This window comes from Triplophysa rosa, linkage group LG18 (genome assembly GCF_024868665.1).
Source record: "Triplophysa rosa linkage group LG18, Trosa_1v2, whole genome shotgun sequence".
NCBI classification, from domain to species: domain Eukaryota; kingdom Metazoa; phylum Chordata; class Actinopteri; order Cypriniformes; family Nemacheilidae; genus Triplophysa; species Triplophysa rosa.
The window spans coordinates 19,610,062-19,630,921 of NC_079907.1; the positions used below are offsets into that span (position 1 = coordinate 19,610,062).

General features: G+C 42.1%; 1 long non-coding RNA gene across 2 annotated transcripts in view; it reads right to left on the reverse strand.

The window, feature by feature from the left end:
- Positions 1–5,113: 5,113 nt before the first annotated feature.
- Positions 5,114–20,860, reverse strand: part of LOC130569215 (uncharacterized) — a 29,456-nt gene continuing 13,709 nt past the window's right edge. The window contains exons 2-5 of one of the 2 annotated variants that reach the window (XR_008964798.1): positions 13,210–13,473; positions 12,970–13,128; positions 12,081–12,798; positions 5,114–6,191 (exon numbers count right to left, since the gene is read on the reverse strand). This is a non-coding gene — a long non-coding RNA (uncharacterized LOC130569215). Of the gene's footprint in view, positions 6,192–9,880; positions 12,799–12,969; positions 13,129–13,209; positions 13,474–20,860 lie in introns of those variants that run through there. The other variant, XR_008964797.1, reaches the window with a different exon arrangement.

The following is a 20,860-nucleotide window of genomic DNA, read 5'->3' on the forward strand; positions in this document are numbered from 1 at the left end:
CCACAGCCCTAAATTGGACCATTTATTTTTAGTCTAAACAGGGCAATCCAGGCTATTAAAAGAAAGGCCAGCGTGAGGCTGTGTGCTAATTGCAGTCCAGTCAGACAGCGCTTTCTCTCCTTGATTGTTGCCATATGTTCCCTATAGAGACACCTCATTCACTTTCAGTACAAGCTATTTCAAATGCTATCCAAACATTGATATACTCAAGAACTTCATAACCTCGTGGTAGTATGTCATCTGAATTGTATTTTTAATGCTGTGTGTGCCATAGATTATAAATATTAAACCTTACCTAACTTGTTTGTTCTTTTATAACTGGATTAGTTTATTCGTTTATTAAAATTACAAATCTTGGAATGAAGTGGAACAAACAAACAAAGCGAATATCACAGCATCAACACTGGAATGAATCAAAGGATTAGGCACAACTGTTTCAGACAACTGAAGTAATTGGCTTGATGAGAACATGGGTCTGGACGGACTAAGTAATTGGTTTGTTACAGACATGCTTGTGGTCATGGTGTGAATCAAAGCAGCATTATAGCATTAACGGTTGGAGAGATGTCCATTAAACACAAGCTCCTTAATCTAAATAATTTTTTTTAGGTTATACAGAACTAAATTGGAATGGCCATCATTCATATAGATTTATACATGATCTCCCTGTGTGTGTTCATATATTTTTACTTTCCCTTAACCCTTAACCATGGTTTTATCAGAGTAAAAGTAAAGTAACCATGTTTTTTTGAAAGATAACGTTGTTAAAATATAGCAAAACCAATGTCCACACATTGTGTCTGTGCCCGATAATAGATATTTAATGACAGAATAAGAGCTTTTCTGACCTGCAGACATGGAGAAGTGTACGCTCCATTTCATGAACCTTCACAGCCGATGTTATCTTTTAGCTGTTTCATGACCTTGCTATTACTTGCTATTATGTGTTTGTGCATTGTGTATATCTCTTTTTACACACACAAAGTATTTTTTCTTCTTAATATTGTGCTGTATTAAATTATAACGTTGTATGATATGTTAATTTAACAAAAGTGTATAATAAACATATGGACAGATTTTTATATGTAAATGAGAACATAGCTTAACTACAAGCTTGGAGGTATTCTGGTTTGTATCAAGCTGATGATAGGATGACACCCCCAGCCCACCCGCCTTGAACCCACCTGATTTGACTGATGTTCCACCTTACATCCTCATTAGCCGTTTCATCTGGAAAACAGCAGCTCCAGACTCCAAATTTATCAATGCCAAGTTACTCTGGCCTAGAAACAATTACAGATTTTGTAATGGTTCCTTTTGCACATGCTAATTTAAAGGGTCTGCTTAATTTCACAAGCTTCATATATACAAAACATGCACCTGCAGGGCCAGCATTCATTCTCTCAAGTGTGCAAGTGCATTTGGTCTCTTAAAAAGACTTGCATCACAGTATAGAAGATGATCACTGAATTTAATGTGATAAAACACCGTGGAGCACAATTTATTTCCAATGAAATTCCTAAATCACTCCCAGGTCACCCCGCTGCACACGTCAGATAATTTCCTCATCACAGCTGATGATATTGACCACCATCAGCAGTCAGTTCTCTGTGTCGCCACCTCTAGATCACGCCCAAACCCCAGACACATGCTCGTTCCCCTCTTTCTCTCTCCTATCTCAAGATGATGTCTCCAAGGTCATGTCTTCTAACCACCCAACTACCTTCCCGCTAGATCCCATCCCCACTCATCTCCTAAAGGCCATCTCTCCATCGGTTGTTCTCGCTCTGACCCACATTATCAACTCGTCTCTCACCACTGGTACATTTCCCACAGTCTTCAAAGAGGCCCGTATTACCCCGCTACTGAAGAAACCCACCCTTAATCCTGCACTGTTAGAGAACTACAGACCGGTATCACTCTTCATCTTCATTGCTAAAACTCTTGAACGTGTGGTATGTAACCAGCTCTCATCCTTTCTAATCCAGAACAACCACCTGGACAGCAACCAGCCTGGTTTCAAGAGTGGTCATTCCACTGAGACTGCGCTGCTCTCTGTCATTGAAGCCCTGAGACTGGCAAGAGCCAACTCTTACTCATCTGTACTTATCTCAGGATCTATCTGCTGCCTTTGACACCGTTAACCACCACATACTCCTGTCGACCCTCAAGGCTATGGGTGTCTCTGGAGTGGTGCTACAATGGTTCAGGTCTTACCTCACAGGTAGGTCATTTAGAGTATCCTGGAGAGGAGAGGTCTCGGTGAGTCCCAACATCTCGACACAGGGGTGCCTCAGGGCTCAGTGCTTGGTCCGTTGCTATTTTCTATATACATGACATCCCTAGACTCTGTCATTCGGAAACATGGCTTTTCCTATCACTGCTAACCACCCAACTACCTGCCCGCTAGATCCCATCCCCACTCATCTCCTCCAGGCCATCTCTCCATTGGTTGTTCCCGCTCTGACCCATGATGATACACAACTACACCTGTCATTTCAGCCTGACGATCCGACTGTTCCTAGCAGACATTTCGCTCTGGATGAACAACCATCACCTGCAGCTGAACTTTACTAAAACAGAACTGCTTGTAATCCCGGCCAACACAAAGATTCATCACAACTTCTCCATTCAACTGGGCTCATCAACCATCACATCTTCCAGAAAGGCCAGAAACCTGGGAGTGGTGATCGATGATCAGCTTAACTTCACTGATCAGGTTGCCAGCACCACCCGGTCATGTAGATTCATCCTCTACAAGATTAGGAAAACGCAAGTCCTAGTCCAGGCTCTTGTTCTGTCCAGACTGGACTACTGCAATGCGCTACTGGCTGGACATCCAGCTTGCACAACCAAACCTCTACAGATGATCCAGAATGCAGCGGCAAGAGTGGTCTTCAATGAACCGAAGAGAGCGCACATCACTCCTCTCTTCAATAAGTTAAATTGGATCCCTATAGTAGATAGAATCAAATTCAAGACTCTGCTCCTGGCCTACAAGACCACCACTGATTTGGCACCCCCTTATCTTCACTCGCTAATGCAGACTTATATACCCACCAGATCCCTATGCTCTGAAAACGAACAACGTCTTGTGGTGCCATCCCAAAAAGGTAAATAATCTCTCACACGTACCTTCTCGGGATCGGTTCCACATTTATGGAATGATCTGCCTGCTGCTACAAGATCAGCAGATTCTGTATCCATCTTTAAGAATCGTCTGAAAACACATCTCTTCCGTCAACACCTGACTGATCAGTTCTGACTTCTATCTCTTTTCTACTCTTTAAAAAAAAAAAAAAAATTAACTCTGTATACTGTGGTAGCCTATATGAGACCAGTTTTCTTTTATTGCACTTATGCTTTTTGTTGTCCTTATGTTGTTCCAACTTCTTCCATTGTTTCCCTCATCTGTAAGTCGCTTTGGATAAAACTGTCTGCTAAATGTAAATGTAAATGAATAATAATTGATTGCTGTCATCATTAATGACCTAGATCAGGGACTGGTGTTGGGTGTAATTAGTTACTAAGTAATTAGTACTGTAATTTAATTAATTTTCCCTTGAAAAAGTTATTTTAAGTAATTAATTACTTTTTCAGATTAACTTACCCAACACTGTCAGGGACCATGAGAAAGAAAAAACACAGGTGAGATCTCATTAATTTTTCAGTTATTTCTTCTAGACCTCATTGAGATGAAATGGAAACTTTTGCTTCAGTCCATTTGGCAGACACTTCTATCCAAAGCCACTTACATTGCATTACACTATATATTTTTTTCAAAGTATGTGCAATCCCTGGGATCGAGCCCATGACCTTGGCGTTGCTAGCACCACGCTCTAACCACTGAGCTACAGGTGATTATTAAATCCTGCATAACAATGCAAACATGATAGAAGTAATATATCGTCGCTGTCCTTCCAAAACCTTGGGTGTCCAAATTTGCTGTTTTTAGGGAGTACTTGTTAAATTATTAAACACTGTGTTGTCAAATTTGACAAGCACTTTTCAATCCTTTTTATTGTTTAGATATTTGCAAAAACCCAGTGACAAACATAAACGGTGACTAATGATAATGATTAATGGCAAAGAATAAAAATCACAAAATATGGAGAAACAGATGGACATAGCACATACTGATTTAACGGTCGAGCGGTTGATTTAAAACCCTGCCAGCAATAAACAGGTTTAAATCTCTCTATATCACTCACTGAAACCCCTCTGCTTGCCAAAAATGTTAAATCCAGAAATAGCTCCTGATCCCGGAACCTTATTGACTCATTAACTCTTTTCCTGAGAGCATAATATAGATGTTTCAAGATGGTGGGCTTTGTCCAGGGTCAGGTGGGTGGGCTTAGGGGTCTGCTATTAAATTGCCAAAGGGTGTGCCCCTATCCAGCTGTCAGTCAGAGTGATACAAGCCAGACGCCTAGTGTGCCCCATACCATGTGTACCCTATCCAAATACCCCCATCAACACACAGCCATCTTACTGTGAGATTTTCTTGTTCGGTGCGTTTGTATTTTTTTAATTTGCGGGCAGAGACCTAATATCCTGTGGATTTATGTGCTGCTTAGTCTGCTCCATCTTTATTGTTACTCTTCTTCTGTTGTTGTTTTGTTGTTGTTTTGTTATTTCCTCTGCTAACACAGTTTGATTTTACTGGAGGGCTTGAAATGTGCTGTGCACATGTACCTATAATATCGACACAGATACGTTCTCAGTAACTCAGTCTTCTTTACATTCTGCTCTCTGAAAAATAATTCAGATATACTGCATACTAGTCAGGGTACTAGGAAAGTGGATATGTGTGCAAAATACATTTCAAAATGGACTTTTACATATTCACCTGAAAAAAATACTTATACTGTATTATAGATGGTATCATTGACAACAACATAAACATGTGGCCCAAACTTAATTTCCGTTAGACCTTTGCAAAGAATAAATAACTGCTCAGTAGTTTTAAATTAATTTGACACAATTAATAAACAATAAAATGTTATTTTGATTTAATTGTAATATAAATTATAAATAATATAAATTGTTATAATATAACCAAACACAGACCGAAAGTCCTAACTTTAGGCCAGCGTGTGCGTCCGATGAAACGGATTATATAACATTTTTGTCTCGAGTGTTAAAACTGCAATCCGTAACTTTTTTTAGTTATAAAATATCAGTGTTGCAAACTGTCTGTTCACCCTGATACACAACAGTAAATTTATAATAATGATTTATCTGATTTCACACCCAGAAACACAACATAGATGGCGATATACAAGCAAAAGTTATGGATTGTAGCTTTAACGCTTTCATTATAGTTAAAGGGGTAGTTCAACGCAAAATGAAAATGGTTAAAACTCATCTTTAATCGTTTACTCACCCTCATGTCATTTCAAACCTATGGCTTTCTTTCTTCCGCAAAAAAAATATTTAAAAAAATAAAGAAGAGGAGAACACGGAACCCTATTGACTTCCATTGTATGAACACAAAACCACTGAGACATTTCTCTACATATCCTCTCTTGTGTTCCACTTAAGAAAGAGTCACATACAGGTTTTGAATAACAAGAGGGTGAATAAAGGAATATTTTAGTATAGTTGATGTTTATGTTCATCATAAATAACTTTATATTTAACAAAAGTGTTCAGATGTGATTCGTTTAAAACATTGTGGTCCACAGCCCACATGGTTGTAAAGTAACACACTATGGACCCGTTTAGTGTGTAGAGATTTAAAACACCAGGTTTTCCTGTTGTCTGCTGAATGTGTTTGAGAAAACTATCTGAAGGTGCATAGCTTTAACTCATGTGTGAATGAGCGTTGAATCTGATATTTATCGCCCTGCATGGAGTCATCAGTATGATGCGGTCAACAGAGGCATCTGTGTGTTTGATAGGAGACTCGCAGCCCTCCACTTTTATTCATAATCTCCCTGAGAACTGAAGGAGTGGCAAAGACAAAGTCAGGCGTTTCTTCAGGCATTCCAGAGTCTACAGGGGGCCACGGGTTGGGTCACAATGACTAGCAGTCTGGATTGGTGATTCGCAGGCAGCATTGTTTCTGAAGGGGTGGGTACACAGGTGGGCAAGTCCCGGTTTTGTTGTCGTTGTCATTGTTGACGAGGCTCAATAAACATTCCGGCCCACAGCGCTGGAAGGTAACAAGATGGCCGAATGGGGGAGGGCTGGATGGAGTAAGAAAAACAAAATCAGCTTTTCAAATCTGTTCTGGAAACAATAGAAGGCCCATGGGCTCTCAAACTCATTGATGCATGACAATAAGAAGGCCACTGTGCGGTTATCTGCCCCAGGCTAAGACGGAACTGAGGCCCAGGCCGGCTTTTTCTACTGATGCCGAGTGTGCATCTCGGTACAAATATCTCACATCAGTCGGACCTGCTGTCGTCACTGAAGCGCAGTGTGCCGGCCTGTAGGGATGAAGGGTTATTACGCACAGATTTGAGTGAGTTTATATTCGGTGGTTACAGGCCATGACGGCTCCACCCTTCCTGACCGCAGCTGCAAGGCCTGATCAAGATTTTTCTGTAATCCCTAAAGCCTCTGATATTTAGTTGAAGAGGCAGATCAGACCTGCTGAGCTTGACGTGTTTTACCTGAGGAGAGCTCATCCTCTGACCAGTCTTAACACCTGTGTGCTGCTGGTGGGACTTTACCCTGTACTGCAATATTTGATATAAAACACACAGGAGAAGAACTGTCTCTTATGGTGTCCTGAATTAACATAAATCATTGTTAATCAATTCTTTTACCCAAGTAGAAAAATTGTCAACTATAATGCACTTTTTAATTACACTTATTACACTTCCTTAAGTGCCCTTTTTCACACATTAAACATCTTGGATAACATGGGGGTGAGTCAATTATCATGAACATTTATTTTGAAAGTGAACTGCTCCTTTAAGTGTGTACTTAATATACAAAAAAATATAGTCTTCAGTATTTGTATTCATAGTGTCTCAAAATAACATAGTTGAGTACACCTAGATCTTCTGAAGTTTAACTTGAAAAGTAGATATTATTACACAATTAAACAAATTTTTAAAGTTGCGTTTCGCTTTAATTTGTACTGTTTCTTTATGAAGTTTAACATGCTGAATACGAAAATCACAGTAATATTTTTTTTACCATCGACGGTACTCCAAAAAATATTTTCACACATTTATACATTTCGGTATTATTACTCGTATGCAGAAATGACAAGGTACTGACATGACACTGAGCTCAAAACAACAGTTTAACATAACAGTTACTAAAAAGGAGTCGTCCAAAACTTCAGAAGTGTCCATTTGATGGTTTTTGTCTTTTATGACTAATACTGTCCTCGCGAACCAAGTTCCAGACGTAGTCACCCATCATCGCTTCATCCCACTTTCCCTGTGCTACAGACATTTCTAGAAGCGACTGTATTCTTCCACAACCAGGGATGGCACAATATTTAGCTATCTTTAACGGCATGTTTGTTTATTGCTTGCTCGCATTGGTTCCGCGCCACTTGTAACTTCAAAATTGTCATGCACGAACCAGTGGGCGGGGCTAGAAAAGTAGTCGTTGATATTCTTTCTGTGGAGGTGGTGTTCAACCTATCAATGTCGTCATATATAGGTGCATTCCAGAACCTGCCGTTCGCTGGGCCTGGTGTCAATAACGGTTGTAATCTCAGTAACAAGGGCTTTTTCAGTTCTGACACTTACATGATGTTCGCGTGAATACGATTCCCTCTTATATAACAAAAGCTCGGGTTAAAATTGTGGTTTTAATTCATGGCATCTTTAAGACATATAAGGTTCCCTTTAACCGTTTTTAAGTGACCCTGTGTTGTTTTTCAAGTCTGGCCCTCGGGAGCTGATAATGGGTAATGGGGTCGTGTTAACGTGACTGAGAGCAAAGGAAAGCCCAACGCTTATCAAACCATCTCAATCCAGCCCGAATCAGAGGGAGGAAAGAGACAAATAAACAGGAAGCGTGTCACTGCCGGCCTCTAGTCAAATTAGGGACAGATCTTGATGGTAAACACAGACGATCTTGGAAAAGATGCCACAGGCAGACTGGTGTTTATTTGCTCAAATACAAGTACAGTCGTATAGAACAAACTTTTGCCCATTAAATGTTCTTCCTCGATGTGCCGGCCATCGCAGGTCACCTTTGTGTTTTCCAGAAGCATCTGTGTTTATTTCTTTGTGTTAACTGCTGAATTTGCCCTCATGAGATTGAGAGGTGACATCTGTCGAGGGGCATGTGGGAGGCGAGAGCAGCGAGCAGGTGTTGGGTTTGATTGGAATAATTATCACAGGTAGACGACACCTGTCAAGCCTTTCGTTTCACCATTCGTATCTTTGCGATTCAGAGTTTGTTCACAAAACCGAGACGTTCAGCTGAAGTTGTGGCAGGACTGTATAGGTGGGTCAAGGTGGATTGACTCATTCACTCGTTCGCAGCCCAAAGTTCTCTCCGGATTTGTGGCTTTCTGTCTTTTAAGCGGCTACTCAGGGGACTTTCCCCACCATCTTTCCTTCAATCTGGCTGTGTCTCGGATACCTGTTAGCTTCCACGATATCATCTCATTAGTCTTGTTTGTGGTTTGTGGCTGACAGTCTTCTCTCCACCACAAGCTTTTGTGATTATAACAGATCTTCCCTATTGGTAGATCATTAGCGCTAATCAAAAGCCACAAAGGCTAGCCACAGTTCCCGCTTCTCCGAAGGTTCAGAGTTTGATCGTGATAAATGTTCTCTCCGAGCTCAAGCTTTGATGTTCTTCACTAATCCAAACACAGGAAACCTGCAGGTTCTGTCATTCAGGTTAAACCTACGAGGTTATGTGTATGAATTAAGCGCGCTATTGTGCGATAATGGGTTCTTGATCTACCATAAATAATTGTGTTGACTCAAGACGAACAGACAACAACAGGTCCCACAACCCAGGGTCATTTGTCTCACGAGCGTCCCGGTTGGCAACACAGAGAGATCATTCACAAGAACTTGTGGGAAAAACAGGTGTTGGAATGATGTAAACATTTCCCAGTTTGCACGGCTTGTATCAACGGCCTCTTTAAAGCACAGCTCACTTTGTCTGACTAATGACGGTGCAGGGTGATTATGGCATTAAGACTCGGTGGCTGCACAGTAAATACAGCACCGCTATTGAGAGCGGCAAATATGGATCTGCGACCGCTGGTTCCCACAGGAAAGCCTCCAGATGAGCGAGATGAGGTCTCAGTGGCTCTTCAGTCAGTGTTCGGATGTTTGTCTAGTACAGTTGATGTTCTCAGGAGGCACAGGGCTGTTCAGGGGATTTTCTCAGTGGTTATTTGTTGACTAGGATTACATCCCAGTGCACATATATTGAAGAATAGAGGAGCTTCTATTCTTTACCCAGAGGAGGCGGATGATTCCCACTAAATCATATTGCTCTGATTCTGCTTTTTGAGTCTTCGGAGAAGTGCATTACAGACCTTACCAGGAGGGTTCTGCCCTCTGCGTCTTTAAATAGCTTGATACACTTGAATTCAGCTCTGAAACCTATCCATTACTTCCCTTTACTGTACAGAAGAAAAGAAATTTCCGTGGCTCTCTGATACTGAACTTCAGAACTTATATTTTAAGTAGTGCTGTCAATCGATTAAAAAAAATTATCTGATTAATCTTTTTTTCTGTGATTAATCGCACATAACATTAATGTTTTTAAATATACTTTAACATTCTAATTATTTCACATTTAATCTCGAAATTAATGTAGAAACAACAGATTTCTTTAACAACATCATTTTATGAATGAAAGGCAGCATTCTGTAATTAGTACTGCAACTGATGTCTCCATTAAATTGATTATTTTTTCTTTATTTTAATTTCACATTTATTCATTTGGCAGACGCTTTTATCCAAAGCGACTTACAAGTAGGAGAGCATATAAACATTTTGTCAACACATTAAACAGTACCGTTAGTTTACAAGGCCATGCTACTGGGAGCATTAAAGCTGGAGTAAGCAAAGGAGAGAATGAACCACAAGATTTTTTTTAGACGCCCCTTCCCATTTTTAGAACTCTTTGCATTCATATAGGATTTTATTTAACACATTGAAATCTGTGTTTACGAAAATGCTAGACAAAACGGGCTTCCTGACATAATCTGGTGTGGTTTTGTTCATTCAAGCACGAAAGAGAACTTAATACTGGTGCTGCGCCTTCTGACAGAGATTGACTGATGCAGTCTTTAGCCCGTGACTGTATACACCAGACGGGCCGCTGTCGTGTTGTGCTGCATCCCACGGCTAGAAGCTAGAAGTCTATCTATACTGAACGTGTCAAAGCAACGGTTTCAAATCGCGCTTAAATGGTTTAAAGGCCTTTACATGAAATAGAGCGTGATTATATAATGTAACGCTAGACAAAGGATGACAAAATAAAACGGATACTGCGTTAAATATTTTAACACGTTAATCGGAAAAAATAATTAATCACACGCGTTAACGCGTTAACGTTGACAGCCCTAATTTTAAGCTTTCCATTCTTAATTCTTTACTGTAATACCATAGCTTATTATATAAACCGAAGTAATTTCATCAATGCCATGCATGAGGTTATATCTACACTAACGCTAGAGGACGATGAACTAACTGTTCTGCATTTTGCATGTGTTCTCGGGACAGTGCTTCACCTCAACTGGCTGCATGCCTCAACTTCACCTGAGGTGCGGGGCAATAAGAGAAACATGCTTTGATCTGCAGCCCCACCCATGTACAGGCTCTTCCAACGTACTAATTCATTATTGGATCGTTTGATGGCTCTCTCTCTCTCTCTCACCGCTTCAAAGCACCACCGTTTAACTCAGCTGAGAGACTCTGTGTTCTGCATTCTTAAACAGACTTTTAAACTCTCGCCCTCCCTTGGGCTATCGGTTGGTATTTAGCGTGAAAGGTTAAAGTAAAAAACACCTACAGGTCCTCGGTTTGTGCTGTTATTACTGTTAGCAAGGGCCATGCGTCGTTCCCACGGGTAACACGCTTCGTGGCCTACAAGCTTTCAGAGTTTGATTTTTGCGCTTGTTTCGAGGACTCCAGATAGGTTTATTTCAAAGCGTAAGACAAAATGATTGACATCAGCTGGAGGCTTTCAAAAGCTATGATGCAATTTTAGTCACGTGACACAGTCATGTGACCAATTTAGCCCGAAGTAAAGCATATTTCTTACTTTTTATTCATTATTTTATATGTATTATTTAGAATGTCTAATATTTTGCATGTCGTGATTCTGGCATGATTCCCAGTCTACCTTTTGCAACTTTATAGTCTTGTTTAAACAACATTTCCACATCATTTAAAAAAAGTTGTGGTGTCTTGACTTGATTTACTTGACCTTACCTGACTTGCCATTTTAAAGAGGTGGAAAGTAAATAAAGGCCTGATGGAAAGGACACACGTTGAAGGGTCTTATGTTTTCCTCGTGCACAGGACAGCAATGTAAGCGTTTCAGATTCGGATGAGCAACTTTTGGAACTGCTTGAAAATACAACACTCCTAAAATAAAAGTGCTTCAAAAGCTTCCTCACAGCGATGCCATTTTTGGTTCTCCTATAGAAGAACAATTTCTATTTAACCTTTTTATGATCTAAAGAACTGTTTTCCACTACAAAAGGTGAAACAGAAAAAGTTCTTTATGAAACTATTTAGCCACCTTTAGCACCTTTACTTCTAAGAACGAAGTGTGGACAAAGATCGTTTTAAATAAAAACATGTCTTTCAAACGTATCCGGATTAGTGTAGACGTAGCCCAAAGAAAAACAGGTTTGGCACCATGTAGTATTAATAGACCCCGCTTCAAGGTTTTGTCTCGATTGCCTATTGGAGAAGACGAAATGAACGGTATTCTGAAACATGGATCAGGTTGTGTGGAATGTCTTCACCTCAGGCTTTTGGACCACAGTCGCCGACTCTTGCCCACGCAGACCCACATTACCCATAACACTCGCCAAGTCTGATGTCACACAAGTCCCCGGGCGCATGTTCCATCTCTGTTTTGACACTGGCCCCTAATTACTGATGTAAATGATTGATTACCTTGATTATGCTGCGAGGGTGGAAGTCGTCCGCCTATCGCGTTAGACCGAATCTGGAGAAGTGGTACAGTGGTAAGCAGATACCCGGCCTATCCTGAGAGATGCGAGATTAGGTTCTGAGCACCTGCAAATTGGACCACAGGCTTTTCCCATTAGCAGCCACTCCACTGGCCATAGTAGCTGCACAGGTGTCGGAGGATATCTTTGGCTCTTTTGTTAGCTCTAATCCCACTTCATTCTTCTCTCTGGTTCTGTCCTCCAGCTCTAAGCCCTCTTTTTAACACCTGAAGGATTTGACCATTGGCAGGTAAACTCAAGCACTTTTGAAATGTGATTTGGCTAATTGGGTTTGGAGTGGAAGGCCTTTGGGGAAATGCTCCAGATGGCTTTGGTCACAGTGTCATTAAATGTCTTCATCGTGAGAAACGTGAGAGCTTTACAAGATTCACAAATCGCTGCTGTGTGTCTGGTGTCCACACCAATAGAGCAGATACGTTAGCTTATCCACAACAACAAAATCATCAATGTACATTTTTGTAGGAAACTCCACATGCAACTTGTAATGATTTTCCAAATCGTGAATTGGGAAATTGCTTTTAATAAGATTTATGGTTTTGATCCAGTGGCTCATGTTAAACTTGTCAGCAAATCAATCCCCAGAGGCTTCTTGTTTTTGAGTTGATGTGGTGTGTGTTCCTTGTCGGCATCATTTCTGCACCCTGTCAAAGAACAAATTCAGTGCAATTTAATATGAAGTCAACACTTTGAGATGCAAGTTTAAAATTTAAACTTATGCCGATCTAGAGTGCACACCGTAGGTTCTGCTAACAAAAGAATACAACAATGACATACTGTATTATCCGCCCCCTTCCCCTTCTTAACATACACACCCTAAAGACTTAAACCCCCATTCATCAGGAACAGGTATGAAGACAATCTTGCCCGTCTTTCTCCTTGGGGCCAGGCGAGGTTTACCTCAATCTTCTCATTTTTCCCAGCAGACACACACATGGCCTGTGCAGCTGCGCTTGGCTCAGCTCGATCCATTGCTGCAGGAGATCAATTGGTGGGGAAATGGTTTAATTGACCTCACTCTCACTGCTGGAATGCAATGGCTCTTTGTTACTCACCCACGAGGCGAAATTCTCGCACGTTTACGCTGCTAACCCTCCTCCATCTGTCGAGCCGCTCTGCGTTCTTGTTTATTTCAGCATGTTAATAATATCTCCAGAGTTATGTTCCAACAGGTGGACCATGTTCTGTTCAATAGCATCTCAATGCAAAGCGAGTTGGGTTTTCGTCATTGCTATTAGAGAGAGCCCGCAGGTGCATGGGTGCCAGACGTCCAGCGGCGGGCCGGCTGATTAAATGGACTCGGGTCACAGCTGACGTTGCTGCAGACAGATGAAAGAGTTAAACAGCTAGAAGTACGTAACCCGTGCCACTTTGATCTTCTTCAAAGGTCACTGATCTGTTCACATCAATCTTCCTGTTGACCCTAGTCACTGTAGAGGGCGCTGTCTTTCACTTCAACAATAGCTCACTTCTTTGTGGGGACACATTAAAATGGGACTTTGGGGCTATGGAGATCACAGCCGCCAAGAGCATACGGCTTATCATTTCTCAGAAGAGAATCCTGCATGAAAAATGACTACACTGTACCATCAAAACACTCACACAGCTGTGTTTCTAAACTTATGGAGCTGACTTGTGCAATTCCATAAGGAAAATAATTCACAGATAAGATCGTTATATAATATCTCAAATATTTCTTCTAGACATATCTCAACATGGACTAATTTCTCATCAAATTTACCCAAATTCAGATTATTTAACCTCTACAATCTACAATCATTTTACACCTCCATCCTCCAGGCACACGTATTTGAAGAACAAACAGTCTCATTTTAGAAGTCTACTAATAGAACACACCTGAGAACTTCATCAAATCTCCTGAGCTATGAAAGAGCAAAATCTGAGCCTCAAAAGTGTGCTTATATCACCGTAAAGGGAACTCAGGGTATAGAGAGATGTATGGCTTAATTCGTTGTAATAGCCTTACTACTAGCATTTGAGGTTAGAACCACATCAAATATTTTAATTTCTTTAAAAAAAACTAAATGTAATACTCATTTTAACCTAAGGAGGCCGTCATGTTCTTTTTTGATGAGGTGAAATGATTGCTCGCACAGGCAGCCAAACTGAACACAGACACACTAATCAGTTCTTCAGTAAATATAAGGTGCTGTAGGATAAATATATATATAAATAATGCTAAAATAATAAAGAAAGACAGTAAAGAAGCTATTTGGTGTATTTTCATACATTTTAATATTGCGAGTCAGAAACAATACAAACATACATACTAATAACTAAAATCATTGCGAATTTAATATATACACAATGTTTTAGCCATTATAAAATGCATTTTATCCCGATTTTGACTTTTTAGTAGCCTATTGTCTTCTCTCTCTCTGTCATTAGCTGACGGGGGCTAATATTTACGTGTGCTCTAATACAGAATAAATAACCAAACCGCAAGCATATTATTATTGTGTTTATCAGTATATTCTCATAATGTGTAAAGTAAACGCTAATGGTGGATGCTGATGTCTTAAATAGTCTTAACTGTCTTAAAGACGGTAGTTTAAAGTAGGGCTGTACTCAAATTATCGATATGGCAATACATTGTCATGAGCTCCTGACGATGCGGGCATCGATACATCTGCCTCCGTATCGATTCTGCAATTATTAGTGGTATAAGGATCTGATCGGAGTTTATCCGTGATCCGTACAGATCGCCCCTCATGATTCTATATTCATGTGACTCGCATGTGATCTCACCTTCTCTCTGCATCCGTGAGCGCAGTAAACATGAAAGCGCATTCTAGTATCATTCACTTCATAGCGACCACATTTAGCCACTTAGAGGCTAAGTAGATGGATTTAAATGCGTTCCATAGTCAAAAAACATGAAGAGATTTTTGGCTGGTTGAGTATTGAACGCGTCAGCATTTAAATCCATCTACTTAGCCTCTAAGCGGCTAAATGCGGTCGCTATTAAATGCGGTGTCAACAGAAAGTGGGCGTCCACTCTACTCACCCCCCTACTTCCTTACCCAAAATGGCAATTAAATACACCTACACCAGAGACAGGAAGTGACGTTTACAAAATAAAAGACACACTTAAATGGTTGTGTTTAAGGCGAAGTGTAAAGTGAGTGTCGTATAGGCGCTAATTCAAAACACACATGACGCAGCACTGCTTCTGTCTCCACTATAAAACTATTGTCACGGAAAGCAGCGAAGAGAAGAACCCAAGCGCAGGCAGGCAGAGAAGGGTTTAAACACAAGACTTTATTATAAAAAACAGAAACAAATACCCTCGATGGGGGAAAAACGAAACTAAGAAATCTGTATAATCAAAACAAAGACTTCCCACGTGGGGGCAAAATGAAAAGACAGAAACAACAAAAACCTAACTAGAAAACCACGACCAAAAACATATTAGGGGAAAAACACGGGCAAGGCAAAGTACTCACATAACATGACAAACAAACCGGGTAAACAGCACATCCACATGTAATACACGAGCACAGGACAAAGAAACATGAGGGCATTTATAGGGAAGACAAACGAGGGATAACGACACAGGGCAGGTGTGGGTAATGAAACACTCAGGGAAGGATAACAAGGAAACGAGATGGCGGGAACAGAGACGAGACACTGAAGAGAACGCATATTATTGTCAAAAGAACAATAATATGTTTCTCTCCACACCAAACCAAAGACCTTGTCATGGCTCTACTACAAGACCAAGAAAAACATGACTAAATGAAGCAGAGCCAAGAAGCCCCCCCTTTAATGAGCACCTCCAGGTGCTCACCAAGGGGTAGACGGACGAGACAGGGCAGACTGAGACAGTGACATGACAAGACAGAACAAGGAAAACAAAATCAGAGGCAAACAAGACAAGATAATCATGGGGTTGGGGTGACACAACAAGAATAACAAACATGTGAGGGGGGGTGGGGCAAAACAAGAGTTCAAGGGGGGAACAAAAGAGTCCAAGGGGGGAACAGTTCTAGTCCCCGGCTGCGCTCGAGGGCGCGTAGTCCTAGGGGACTTAGGGGAAGTCCTGGGGGGAACAGTCTTTGGCCCTGGGACATCCCAGGGACCGGCTGGAAAGGCTAGTCCGGCTGGAAGGCCGGCTGGACAGGGCTTGACGCGCGGAGCGGTGGAAGGCTTACGCCGGCTGGAAGGCCGGCTGGAAAGGGCCTTGACGCCGGCTGGAAGGCCGGCTGGACAAGGGCTTGACGCCGGCTGGAAGGCCGGCTGGAAGGCGAGGGCTTGACGCCGGCTGGACCGGAGGACGGCTGGACGCGGCTGTGACGCCGGACTGGACAGGGCTGGACCGTGGATCGCCGGACGGACAGGGCGCCGGCTGGACACGGGCTTGACGCCGGCATGGAAGGCCGGCTGGACAGGGCTTGACGCCGGCTGGAAGGCCGGCTGGACAGGGCTTGACGCCGGCTGGAAGGCCGGCTGGACAGGGCTTGAGCCGGCTGGAAGGCCGGCTGGACAGGGCTTGACGCCGGCTGGAAGGCCGGCTGGACAGGGCTTGACGCCGGCTGGAAGGCCGGCTGGACACCGGACTGGACGCCGGCTGGACCCGGACTGTGACGCCGGCTGGACACCGGACTGGATGCCGGCTGGACACCGGACTGGACGCCGGCTGCACCGGACTGGATCGCCGGCTGCACCGGACTGGAGCCGGCTGACGGACTGGACACAGGACTGGACATCGGCTGGACACTCAGACAACTGGACACAGCTGGACATCGGACGACGGACTGGACCGATGGCTGCGCTGCCCGCCGCTGCCTCTTCTTCTTCAGCCGAGCCACCCGCCTGGAGGTCGGCTGAAGGAAGGATGTAGGAGGCATGGCTAGGTTCCGGCTGGGACTCCTCGGAGGTGGACTCCCAGGATGCTCGCCTCCCCCGCTTGCCAACGAGGCTGGATGGTGGAGAGGCTGCCGTAGAGTGGGAAGGATGGAGTGGCAGGTGCCCACAACCCCGATCTGCAGGGAACCACGCTCAGGAATCGTGACCAGCGGAGATGGGTAGCTGGTAATTGCTGAGGCCGTGGACTCCGATCGTTCCGCGGCGGATCAGCCACACGCGTCGAAGTCCAACGGTCTCAACGCCCTCATCTCCGCCCGCAGAAAGTGGGTCCCTGAGACCGGAGTTACAATAGCACCGCGAAGCTCCTCCTCCCCGAAGACGCCATTCTCGACGACGTCCAGGAACTGTCCACGTACTCATCCAGCTCTCGTTCCCCTGGCGAAGTCCGCAGAGGAGGCGAGCTAGTGGGACCGCCGTGCTCATGCTGCCTGCTGGGTTCAGTGATGGCTCGTGTATCTGTCACGAATTTGGCGTAAGAACCCAAGCGCAGGCAACTAGTGAAGGGGTTAATTACAGAATCTTTGGTTATGTGTGGAAGAATGTGTGGTGTTTGTTTTATATAAATAATAGTTATTGTTAACCCTCTTCACTGCCTGCGTTGGGTTCTTCTTGGCAGTTCGTGACTGAGGAACACTTCGGGAGGTACAGGAACGAGATGGCGGGAACAGAGACGAGACACTGGAGAGAACGCATATTATTGTCAAAAGAACAATAATATGTTTCTCTCCACACCAAACCAAAGACCTTGTCATGGCTCTACTACAAGACCAAGAAAAACATGACTAAATGAAGCAGAGCCATGACAACTATTGTACGCGTTTGAAATCAATGCAACTCCCGCCGCTGGATGGATGCAGTGATGCGCTGCTCACTCATAAATAATACATGAAAAGTAAGACGTGGAAGAGCGACAGTAAATGTGCGTGTAATAGAAAGTGAAGAGCAAAGACCTGCTTAATAAAAAAAACTGCCACAAAATGGAATATTTGGACCACTAGATGGAGCACTTTCGAAACAACAACAAAAGGCGAACATTATGTAGGAGAGAGGAATTATGAGACATGTCGTTTTCACCATCCAGAGGCGTAAGGAGATCGCCCATCATGTCCACGGACGAGATAATGAATACATTTTATTTTATGTCATCGTAATGAATTAGCATGCAAGAAACGTGGAATGTAATGCTACGTTAGCCCGCGACTGATATTGGACTTTGTCAATTGATTTGGTAGCGTAATGCTACACAGTTTTACGTGTTTAAAACAGTCATACAGTCGTCGTTTAAAAAGTAAATTGGAACGAACCCACAGTATTTACAACTAACGTTATTGGCTACATATTTTTGTGCGACATATACTGTATTTCATAGGGTAACTGCATTCATAACTATTCAAATAATCTGCATGAGTATTTCGTGTACAATAAAAAAAATGTGCTTACCTGTCTATTAAAATGCATGCGAGAGCGGAGTCTCTGTCGAGTCCAAGTTGGTCGCGAAGCTCTCTCCATTTAGAAAATGCCACGCTGATATTCATTTGGCCTACGTTTACAGTTTTTTGGGTTTCCTTTACTCGCCAAAGAGTAATCGTGACCCATAAAAACAGAACAACAGATGCTGCGTCCAAGATGCTGTATAACCACTTCCGCGTGTTGCTGTAGTTTCTACAACCGGAAACTGAGGGTAGTGCGGAGCAACGGATATTAAGTCACAGATATGTGACAAATACAAATGGGAGACAAGGAACGGGCCATTATTTTAAATAGGAATTTCTCTGGATTTGCACATTCTTGGGAACATTTGGAATAATGTAAATACACAACTGCATGAAATATATCACACTGTGCAAGTGATTTTTGGATATTTCATAACAAAATTCTTCCATATTGTGGCTTTAAAGCTTACAGCGCCAATACATTTATAATATTATATCTAGAAATCTGACATCTAGAAAGAAATACACCATCTATTTCAATTCAACACTTTCTTATTTAATTAAATCTATATACTCTGACTGCATGTCTATGCATATATTCATATTTATTCGTTAGACATGTAGTCTATTTGTAAAACACATGCACACATATGATGTAGCCTAGAAACCCTGTTTTAGAAAATCTGTAAATCTGTCGTATGATAAATGTAATAAAAAAAATTGACCCGTATCGGGATACGTATCGCATCGTGGCCTTGTATCGGGATGCGTATCGTATCGTAAAGTAGTTGGCGATACACTGCCCCAGTTTAAAGCTATGATTTAATGCATGTTCACCTTGAACAGATGGAAAACATGTGTGCTTCACTTTAGCGTTAAGAGAAAGGGTTTAGGTTGCAACCATTTGACGTCATGGATTTTGACGCAAAAAATGGCGGCCTCCGAGTAAAAATATTTATTCAAAGTTTATGAATAGTGACAGTTACAATGTATTTTTATTTCACATTTATAAAGGCAATGCCATTGTTAATATATTAAGCCATACATCTCTCTATAACCAAGGTTCCTTTTAAATGCTCCCTACATAGGTGGCATACTAGGTTTTGGAGCGTAATCTACAGTTTTTAAAGGTGGAAAGAGATGGCTGTCTGAAGCTTGTCTCATTTTGGTCAAATATGACAGCGAGAGAGATGTGGATCCTTTGAAGTCAGCGGTTGTCCCTCAAAAGGCAGACAATCTGACGCTTTTCAGACACGGACACAGAAAAGAGTAACACCTTTTTCTCCTCCCTTCTCTTCTTGTGCCCTGGGCCCAGCAGCAAGCTTTCAAACATGACAGATTCAGCGTCCAGGGCTCTCCGGCACAGAGCTGCCTTTGGGCTGAATTCATGCTGGACATCCTTTCATTGACTTTCATTTGTCTGTTTTACTTAAAGGGATAGTTCACCCAAAAATGAAAATCATTTACTCACCCTCAGATTGTTCCAAACCTGTATAAATGTCTTTGTTCTGCTAAACACAAAGGAAGATATTTGTAAGAATGTCAGTAACTGAGCAGATCTCGTCCCTCATTTACTGCCATAGTAGGGAAAATAAAATGGGGGACGAGATCTCCTCGGTTACTGACATTCTTCCAAATATCTTCCTTTGTTTTAGCAGAACAAAGAAATGTATACTGGCTTGGAACAATCTGAGGGTGAGTAAATGATGACAGAAATTTCATTTTTGGGTAAACTATCCCTGTAAGAATATTCGTTTTCTCTGTTTAGGATTATGTTGTATTTGAAATCAGCAGGTTTGTTGAAAGTACCAGGTTGTGAGTCACATCATTACCAGGGGTTAAATTGGGATTTGTTATGTGGCGGGGCTCTGAGGGGGATTTTGAGGGGTGTGTATATGAAGTTTATAATCTTATTAATTGACAAACTGTAAAATATAAGTTGAGTGATAAGAATAAAATGTTTCTGTAGGCCTGTGCCCTTTCCTTGTGTCAATATCAAATATCTTCATTTATTAACGTCCACAGAATTGTATGTATGACCTGTGTATTTCCAGTACTTTTCTGTCAAAACGTCATACAACATTCACAATGATTGAGATGACCCATTAACGTTTGCATCGTTGCTGCCGCACACACCATGAACAAACCGCTTTAAATGCTTGAATTTGATTAAAATGACATCATTTGGAAGTCGAGCCTTTCTTCACAAACAGCTCATTATGAATTGAAACGTTAAAACAACGAGAAGCGGTGCTGCGCGTCATGTCTACAACTCGCAAATAGACAAAAGGAAATGCAAGCGCGCGCAGATACGCGCTGCGTTCCAAACAGAATATATCTCCCTTCAAAGGGCCCTTCGGAAAGGGGACACCATACAAAACGT